The sequence below is a fragment of the Hordeum vulgare genome, chromosome 2H (assembly GCF_904849725.1).
Source record: "Hordeum vulgare subsp. vulgare chromosome 2H, MorexV3_pseudomolecules_assembly, whole genome shotgun sequence".
NCBI classification, from domain to species: Eukaryota; Viridiplantae; Streptophyta; class Magnoliopsida; order Poales; family Poaceae; genus Hordeum; species Hordeum vulgare.
The window spans coordinates 637,772,737-637,783,524 of NC_058519.1; positions in this window are offsets into that span (position 1 = coordinate 637,772,737).

Sequence of the window (10,788 nt, forward strand, 5' to 3'; positions counted from 1 at the left end):
ATATTTCGTGCATTTACTTTTTTTTTGAGCTAGTTGACCCTGAAATTGAAAAGCACTACAAATGAACTCTGAAAATGTTGAAAGTTGGCATGCTATCATCATTTCACCCACATAGCATGTGTTAAAAAGTTGAGAGGGCTACGACAAACATTATAGCCCGACATAAAACCGGAACGAAGCAGGTGGCTCTGAATGACTCTTGAGGAAGTGTAATCCTTCTCATTCCGACATTCAACACATGGACAAAATATATAGCCACCACCATGCTTGTTCGCATCGGCTGCATCTCGAAAAGAATGCACGCCTTCTCTGTAAGCGGTTGTGCGTCGATCACCGTACATCCATGGATGGCTCATCTGCGTTATACGACAGTATATCAAATACAATCACGATCCTAAAAATTAGTACCGCACGGTCTAAACGAGGAAATATAGTTGCTAACCTTTTAGAATAAGTAGAAATAAATAGGAAGAGGTTTAAGCGTGGCTCAGGCATCTCATATCGTAGTTGTGTTCGGTGAACTGAAGCGGCATCGCTCTAACACACATTTCAACAAACACCTCTAGTGCATAAAAAAAGTGGAGAGCTAGCACACTCCCACAATCCTCCATCCAAGAAAAATGCAAGGAAGAGGGGAGAGGGGGGCTGTGCTATATATAGGCAGAGGACTTTAGTCCCGGTTTGAGACACAAACCGGGACTAAAGGTGGCGCACATGCGGGCTGCCCACCGCGTAGCCCTTTAGTCCCGATTTGGGACACGAACCGGGACTAAAGGCTCCTTACGGGCCGGGACTAAAGCCTCGAGGGAGGCACTGAGAATTGGGGCGACGTGGCCGGGTCTTTAGTCCCGGCCAAGAGGCAGGCCGGGACTAAAAGGGTCCCGGCCAAAGGCCCGTTTTCCACTAGTGGGAGGTATCCATTGCACAAAGGTGGTGTTGATGAATTTCAATGCCAAACACGAGGTTGTCGAGCTCTGGCACATGCACGCCACGGCTGCAGAACGGCAGTTTCCAGGGGACGGCCTTAAACCACTTGCGACTGGTGGTGTTGAAGCAGTCAGCAGGTGTCGACGCTTTCATCACCAGAGGATATGACAAGGATGGAGTCACCTTCAATGCATGTCAAGCAGCGCATGGCGAACGACTGGGAAGTTGTCAACATAGGCAGGTGGTGGCGACGGTAGCGAGTGCCAATGCCAGCCTTTCAACCTCCCACCATTGGAAGGGTCACTGTACATGAGTGCCTCGAAGTTGCAGGGATTGCAGCTGATAGGGAACCTTCCCATGACGTAGAAGACATCAGCGCGCTCGCGGTCCTGGGCTTCGGCGTCAATGGTGGAGAAGCCGATGGGCCTGCTCCCCTTGGGACTGCTGAGAGCAAGTGCAATAGTAGAGCCAACTGCCGGCTGTAAGCTCATGTCATGTCACCTATAGCTCATCTTATAGCTAACATGTACAATAGTTGGTTAGAATAGTGTACTACTTATTTATTATATGACCCACCTTTCATTCTCACAAAGTGCCTAGAAGCACGTGCTAGAGCTGGCTCTTAACTAAGAGCCCACTTACCTTCTCTCTCCTCCAACTAAGCAAAAATATACTACTTTATTTCTTATAGCCAGCTGACTCACACTAGTGGAAAACGGGCCTTTGGCCGGGACCATTTAGTCCCGGCCTGCCTCTGGGCCGGGACTAAAGGCCCGGCCACGTCGCCCCAATTCTCAATGCCTCCCTCGAGGCTTTAGTCCCGGCCCGTAAGGAGCCTTTAGTCCCGGTTCGTGTCCCAAACCGGGACTAAAGGGCTACGCGGTGGGCAGGGGTGGTGGCAACCGTTCGTATCCCCCTTTAGTCCCGGTTGGTGGCTCAACCCGGGACTAAAGGACTAACACGTGGCATGCCGTAGTGGTGGCAACCGTTGGTATACCTCTTTAGTCCCGGTTGGTGGCTCAACCTGGGACTAAAGACCCAAACGGTTTGCATCCCGCGTCGTTTCGGGCGATGAAAAGCACGAACCGAAGCGTACAGTCACCATTTCTCTGTTTCTTCTTCTCTCTCGCTCTCCCTCTCTGCTCTTCTCCTCTCTTCTTCCCTTCTCTTCTTCCACCATGCCAACTAGCTTTCATGAGGTGCTCGCACATGGCACGACCAAGCTCCATGTCGTGTACACGAACCTGAGCAGGGAGGTGCCGTTTTTTCTTCAACAGTTGAAGGAACGATGGTTTGACAACGTAGTGGATCATGAGAAGTTCTTGGGGCTTGATCTGGAGTACACGGCCGATCAACGCGGTGTTGCCGTCATCCAACTATGCTTCGCACGCCATGTCTTGATCTTCCAATGGGCGAGGTAAGTTTTGAGGTTTTCTTTGATCCAAGATAATGACATTGTAAGTTTATTTGTTTCAATCATAGTTGGTTCCCTTCAAATAGTTGTAGTTAAACAATTTTGATTAGTTGAAGGGGAGCACAATCTAATTGGAATAGTGTTCCATAATCTGAAAAATTGTATTAGAATCAACTAGTGTTTAATATGTTCCATTGGAATCGTAGTTGGTTCCCTTCAAATAGTTGTAGTGAAACAATTTTGATTAGTTGAAGGGGAACACAATCTGATTGGAATAGTGTTTTCCATAATCTGAAAAATCGTATTAGAATCAACTAGTGTTTAATATGTTCCATTGGAATCATAGTTGGTTCGCTTCAAATAGTTGTAGTGAAACAATTTTGATTAGTTGAAGGGAACACAATCTGATTGGAATAGTGTTCCACAATCTGAAAAATCTGATTGGTTCAATATGTTCCATTGAAATCATAGTTGTAGTGATACAATTTTATGCGGTGTTCTTTGATCCAAGGTTATGAAAATTGAATATAGCTAGTGATCTCTCTAGGTTCCATTGGATAGCAATATGATATGTCATAGTCATGAAAATTGCATATAGCTAGTGATCTCTCTAGGTTCCATTGGATAGCTATAGTGATCTCTCTAGGTTCCATTGCATATGTTCTATTTGAATCCTAAAGATAATTTTCTCTTTAGTTGTAGTGAAACATGTTTCCTTATTGCAGCAGTATGTAACATTTGTTCCATTTTAATTTGTTTCTGTTGCAGGAGTGACAAGCATTGTCCAGAACTCATGGACTTCCTTCGCAGCGGCATCACTTTTGCTTCCGTTGACATAAGGAACGACAAGCTAAAGATGAGGCACAGCTTCGGTATTGAGATACCAGCTGGTTGCCTCATTGATCTCCAAACGATATTCAGGCTTCGACATGACAGGACTTCGATGGCTCATATGGCAGTTTCCTTGATCGATGATTCATATGCTGATATGAAGACCAGTTTCCCAAAGTCTCAGCACAAACTTTGGGAGAAGGGCCCACTTGATGATATCAACATTGAGTATGCAGCAAAAGATGCATACGTTTCATACGAGTTGTACCGCAAGATTCGAGTCGTCCACTATGGCCAGCGTCACCTCGAGGAAGGTGGACATTCTGATTTAGATGATTCAGACGAGTAGTGTTCTGAACGTCGAACACTTGTATATATATATCTATGGTAGCTATTATTATGTACTGTTTGGACTAGTATCATGTACTTCTTGGACCAATTTATATATATGTCTAGTTTCTGTTTGTGCCATTATAGTTTCCAAATTTGAATGGTTTAGCCCATTCTAACTTCATTTGCTACTTTTGAATGGTTTAGCCCTTTCTAACTTCATGGTATCATGCATTTCAACCACATATATATACAAAAAGTCTTCAGTTCAAATAAGTTCAAAAAATGAAATCCCTTTTGTAACAGATCTGTTTTTGATTAAAATAGTCATTTAAAAATGAAAGACCATTAGTCCCACGTGGCGTGCAGCGGAACCACGTGGCGTGCCGCGGAACCACTTTTGTTGTGGGGGTCGCTTCTCCTTCTTCTCCTTGTGCTAGATATTGGTTATGCACTAGGGGAAGTAGGAGTAGCGACCATCATCGACGGTTGAAAAATCAGGTGAGCTAGTGTCCATCATATATGAGAGAAGAAGAATGTCGTCTCTTATTGTGGGGGTCGCTTCTACTTCGAGAGAGATTGTCCATTTTGTGATGTTCCTTTGAATGGTGCATTTTGAACACACAAAAATTATGGAGTTCAAATAAGTTCAAAAAAATGAAATCCCTTTGTAAGAGATGAGTTCTCGTTCGAAACGCTCCTACTTCGAGAGAGATTGTCCGTTTTGTACACGAACTGCATCCAGTTTTTGTCGTAGCCCTCTCAACTTTTTAACACATGCTATGTGGATGAAATGATGATAGCATGCCAACTTTCAACATTTTCAGAGTTCATTTGTATTGCTTTTCAATTTCAGGTTCAACTAGCTCAAAAAAATAAGTAAATGCATGAAGAATACCAAATGAAGTCAGAAATTGTTGAAATTTTGTGATGTGCCTTTCAATGGTGCATTTTGAGCACACAAAAAGTATGGAGTTCAAATAATAGAAAAAATTGAAACTATATTCGAAATCATAGAGAAAATTCAATCTAAATTCTCATTTGAATTTAGATTGAATTTTCCCTATAATTTCAAATATAGTTACAATTTTCAGTGAGTTTAGGCCCGTAAGCCTGCTTTAGAGAGGAGCTCGATGGAGAAGCTGCGACGGGGCTTATAAACAAGTGTTAGTCCCCCTCACTGAGCGAGGTGGGACTAAACTTATCGTACAGCCGAGGAGGGGCTTTAGTCCCGGTTGGAGCCACGCCCCAGGACTACAGACCCCCTTTAGTCCCGGTTGGAGCCACGCCCCGGGACTAAAGACCCCTTTTCGGCAGGCGAGGAGGTGGGAAACGAGGGGCTTTAGTCCCGGGCCATGGCTCCACACGGGACTAAAGGGGGTCTTTAGTCCCGGTTCGAGCCACGCACCGGGACTAAAGATCTAACTATACAAGCAGGACTTTGAAAAATTCCAACCCAAATCGTCCATTTCTCTTCTTCTTCCTCTCGTTCTCCTGCCCGGCGCGGCACAGCGACGAAATCGACGACGCCGTCAGGCTGCCCGACGTCCTGCTCGCCGCCGCCTGCCGTCCTCCTCGCCATCGCCGTCGTCCTCCTCGCCGCCGCCGTCCTCCTCGCCGCGCGCCACCCTCCTCGCCGCGCGCCGTTGACACCTCCGGCCGGTAAGCCCCCCGCCCCCTCCTCCCCAACACTCCGGCCAGTAGAAGAAAAGAAGAAAAAGGAGAAGAGAAGAAGAAAAAGGAGAAGAAAGAAAGAAAAAGGAGAAGAAAAGAAGAAAAAGAAGAAGAAAAGAAGAAAAAGAAAAAGTTTTTTTGTCATTTAATTCCTATTGTTATTAGGTTTGTGCTAGATTATTAGGGTTAGTAATATTTAGAATTAGGTTAGGGTTACAAGAAGAAGAAATATGAACAAAAATAAAAAAATAAATTAGAAAAAATGAAAATAAGAAGAGGAGGAGAAGAAAAGAAGAAAAAGGAGAATAAGAAGAGGAGGAGAGGAGAAGAAGAGGAAAACTAGAAGAAGAGGAGAAGTAGAAGAAGAGGAGAAGTACTACAAGAAGAGGAGAAGTAGAAGTAGAAGAAGAAGTAGAAGAAGTGGAGAAATAGAAGAAGAGGAAAAATTAGTTTAGGGTTACAAGAAGAAGAAATATATTTTTTTGTCATTTAATTTTGCTATTGTATAGTGTATATGCTTAAGTGTTAATAGTGTTTCTTAGATTATTGCTTAATTTTGCTATTGTATATGCTTAACTGTTAATAGTTTAATTTTGCTATTGTATATGCTTAAGTGTTAATAGTTTATTTTTAGCAAGAAAATTAATAGAACTAGTTTATTTTTTTAGTTCATTTTATGATGCATATCCCGCATCCTCGTCGTCGACTCGACGGACGACACCTGCTTGATCAGAGGGGCCCTGTCCGGGACTGGGCTCCGCCCGGCTGGTATTGGGAGGTGCTACCTTCCGGGGGGCGTAGGTTGGTGAGGAGCCAGCCCGTCGTTGACCCGATCCTTGTTTGATGGCGGTCGCGTGGGCTAGTGAGGGTGCCGAGGCTTCCCGACACCGCGGAGGTGGTACGTCACCATGTCAGTGAGGAGGATGAGCACGTCCGTCGCTACATGGTTGCGTTGGAGGGCAGGTTCGAGCATACCTGGCAGGTTCTTCGGGGATCTCACTGGAGCTATGATCCTGTGATGGTTCCTTCTCTTTGGGTGTCCACCGCTCGCGCCGATACCCGTCGGGCGCTACGGTTCTAGATGTATCAGTGATGCTATATGTATGATAGTATTCGAGGAGTATTAGTGATAATATTCGACGATGTACGGACAAAAGTGATGATGTATTAGCTTATAATTGAATGCATGCTAATTTGAATACTACTTTATTTTACGATTTGGTTTTGCTTATTGAATGCTCAAATTGTAAAAGTACTCCTACTTTGAATACTATGCAGAAATCTAGGAGTCCCGGGTGGAGCCACGACCCGGGACTTAAGTTGTTTTGGAACGGAGTTCCTGATAGAATAATTCTTTTTTGGTACAAAGGTTAAGAGAATCCGTTTTTTGCAGAACTATGGATCCACATATCAGGAACCTCGAAGAGGAAGAACTTCTCGAAGATATAATCAAAGACGGCCCCGACGTTGAACCAGCTGAATCTCCGTCGTCATATCTAAACCAGGACGTTGGAATGGAGGTCGAGCGACACGAAGATGAAGCTGATGGGGTAGGAGATAGGTCCAATGACGGAGAAGGTGATAGCTCCACTGATGGAGAAGCCGGTGAAGAGGAGAAGTCCGGCGAGGTATACATATGAAGTTCGACAATCACTTATAATATGTGAAAAATATTGGAGATAGCTCTATATTGTATACATATACATTCATTTGACAAATGTTTCTCCCTCTTAGGCCTCCACATCGAGCAAAACTACGAAACGAGGCCCGACTAGAAAGTTGGATGCACGTACGCATTACACATTTGAGGTGATATTTCCTACGGGCGAACCCAAGCTTCCTAATAATGCTGCTGACACATTCAAGGAGCAATGCGGAGTTCTCGTTAGGGATCACGTCCCGATCAGCGTTCGGGAGTGGAACAAGCGCAAAGGGGCAGCCGATAGTGACTATGTCGCCGAAAGGTACAAAGATAATCTTTGGAATGATCTCATGTCACATTTCAACCTACCAGAATATGAGAATGAAGATGCCGCAGACAAACTGAGGGCCAAAGTCAAGTAGTGGACTCTGAAGAAGATGGCCGAACTGTTCCGTAGCTGGAAGAGGAAGCTATGAAAAAACTATCTGAAGACAAAGAAAGTGCCAGTATTCGAGGGGTATCTAGCCAAGCAGGCGAATCACTGGAAGGCATTTCAAGAGTACAAGGAGTCAGAAGATGCCCAGGCATTATCAGAAAAGAACAAGATAAATGCCGACAAGAAGAAATATCACCACAAGCTGGGGCCAGGGGGCTATGAGACTGCCATCCCAAAGTGGGATAAGAAAGAGCAAGATCTGATAGATAAAGGCATCGTACCTGAACCACTCCGTGATGAGTGGGAATTGATAGCAAGAAATTGGTTCCTTGCGCATGGTGGGTCGTACGACGAAACAACAGGGGACCTCATCTGCAATGACGATCTTAGGATACCCAGGGAGAATTGGAAAAGGATAGTGAAAGAAATTAAGGAGGGACAAAGAAAGTTCACTGCAGATAGAGATAAAGATTTGCTCACATTAGTCCTCGGCAATGACGAACATGGAGGACGAACGCGAGGCTTCGGTCCTTCTTACCCGTGGTGGCTTGGGTTTGCCAGAGAACAAGACACTTACAAAAGCCGAGAGAGAGCAAAGAAGCGGCAGCAGGATGAGGAGAATGACAAGTTCAACCAGTTGCTTGCCAGGATTAAGGAGCAACAGAAGCAGATTGATGAGCTTAGAGGAGTACCGCGCCAGGAAGATCCTGCACTTGATATTACCGGCGCCCAATCTAAGCGGAAAAGCAGCGTGGCTGAATCTGAGGCCCCGCCCGACGATGAACGAAGAATGATAGAGGGCGGCCCCGGCTACCCCGTGGATGGAATCAAGGAGTCAACATCATGTGAACTCCATCAGAAATTCAAGAACATATCCATGAAGGTGGTCGTCGGACAAGCTTTACCTTCTGGCCCTGATGCACGCTGGCATGGCCGTGAGATTCCAGCTGGCTTTGCTAAAGTCGGGGTGGATGAAATCATGACGGGGTTTCATGATATAGAGCTCGACATAGCTGGACCCGAAGATGAGAGGACACTCGGAGAAGTACTGGATGGAGTCATCCTATGGGACAAGAACTACATCAAGCTTCCCGGCTCGGCCCCAAGGACAACACCGCCTCCGAGTCGTCGCAGGTCACCTACACCTTCATTACCTCCAAGCCCTCCACATGACGTCGGCCAACACAACACGAGTCCATCTCGATCATCGCCGCCGGACTTGGGTCGTCCGTCTCCGCCGCCGCCCGCACATGATACTAAGCGGAAGCGTGCCAGCAAGAACGCTCCGTCGATGATTTCTAAGCGACGGAGCTCCTCAAAGCGCAAACTGTCGCCCCTCCCAAAGGTACCTCATGCTAATCTTCCTATCAGACCTTATGATCGTACCCCCAAGGAAAACGCCAGGATAGCAAAGGAACAACATGATGCGCAGATGAAAAAGAAGGAACCCGAGCCCCGCCCGGAATACACCGAGAAGCAAATAGCATGGGCAAAAGACTTCATAACCCTTCCATCATAGTATGACTTACACTATAAGCCTGATGACTATACACGCACATTGCAGAAGGAAGTGAAAAAGAGCAGCTCACGTGCAAGTGCAAGTGGGAGCAAATCAAGTTCAATTACAAGCAAGAAAAAATCAGACGTTCCTCAGCTTGGACAACAGGCCAAACAGTCGATCCCACCCCTCAAGGTGTTAACCGAGAATGTTCCCCCTCCGGTGCAGGGGCAAGCTTTTGAAAGAGCAAAGGAGTTGGCGGCTGAATGTGGTATCTCGGTTGAAGATTTGCTGGCTTCCCAAAACGACAAGATACCCAAGGCTGTGGTAGCCCCTAAGCCACAGTTTGTCATGGGAGAGCCTTTGGTCAGCAAAGATGATCTCCCAACAAATATGCGTTACTTGCATAAATGGTACTTAAGTGAATCAAAGAATGGGAGAACGGTGATCGTGCTGAGTGTCCCACGGGAGTACTACGGCCGCTCCGAAGAAATCCATATCGACTTTGATGAACTCTTCCAGATGTACAATGGCGACGCCCTTGACAAATCGCTTATGAGTTGCTATTGTGTGTAAGTTTTTCAATTCGTTGTCTACATATAAATTGTTTAGTTATTTTAATTCATTGTCTATATATAACTTGTACTCTATTATGCAGAATGAAGATTCTGGATTGTAAAAGTAAGAGCATCCTAAATATTGGGTTTATTGACCCAAATAAAATACATATAGCGACGCTAACTGACAAATCCAAGGAGACGGAGGAAAATCTTCTAAGGTTTCTAATAGATCAAAATTTCTGTGACCACATACTGTTTCCATACAACTTCAGGTGAGGGTCTTTACTCTGTTGTGTCCATTCACTTATAAGTGTAATTGATAAGTTACGATATATATATATATATATATATATATATATATATATATATATATATATATATATATATATATATATATATATATATATATATATATATATATATATATATATATACATGTGCAGCTTTTATTGGATTCTGTTGGACATTCAAATTGATAAGGGAAGAGTTGATGCCTTCGATCCATTATCGAGACCCTTGGAACAGTTCCAAAGCCTGCAGGACATGCTCCAAGGGTAATTTTAATAATTCTTGCGCTTTATCGGTCTCTTTCGATAATTTTCTGATATATCAATTAATGAAAAACTTAGCAAATCATTATCCTTGTCGGGCAGGGTTTGGAAGCGGTTCAAGTGCGTGACTCCCGGTAACTTTCCTGAGAAGCTGACCTTTAGAGCGGCTCAGGTAAGTAGTAGTATGATATACTTCTATTAATTTTCAATACATTTATGATGCTAGATTATTATTTTGATTATATATATTCTATTCTCGTAAAGTGCGTCCAGCAGCCATGGGGAACGCATCTATGCGGATACTATGTTTGCGAGACCATTCACACGTTTACCTCTGAGTTCAAGGATCACAGATTCGACGTAAGCAATGAACATTCACACCTCTAGTTTTACCCGTCATTCTTTGTTATCATGATTGATATTCATATTCATCTCCTCTTTTTATATAGCACACGGCCATGAGGACGAAGGTCCTACTAGAGAAACGCGCGATTGCTGTTGCAGAGGAGCTTGCGGGATTTCTGAGGACGGAAGCTATAGAAGACAAAAGACGATTTAGTGTAGCTAAGGGTCATTACTGATGTTCGTCCATGTAATCGAATAGACGGGCTCTAGTCCCGATAATTCAGATCTCTATATAATTGTATATATATGATCGCTTGTAAGATAAGTTAATCTTATATATATATATACATAATTATTTCTATTTAAATCATATGAAAACTAATTCCCGAACATCAAACGAGGCATAATCTCCTGAACACCTAAACCCTAAAACCCAAAAATAATTTCATTCAAAAAAAAAAACCCAAAACCAGCAAAATCTGAAAATCTTTAGTCCCGGTCCGTGTAACGAACCGGGACTAAAGGGCCTGCCCCTAAGGCGCTACGAGACGCCCACGTGGAGCACCTTTAGTCCCGGCTT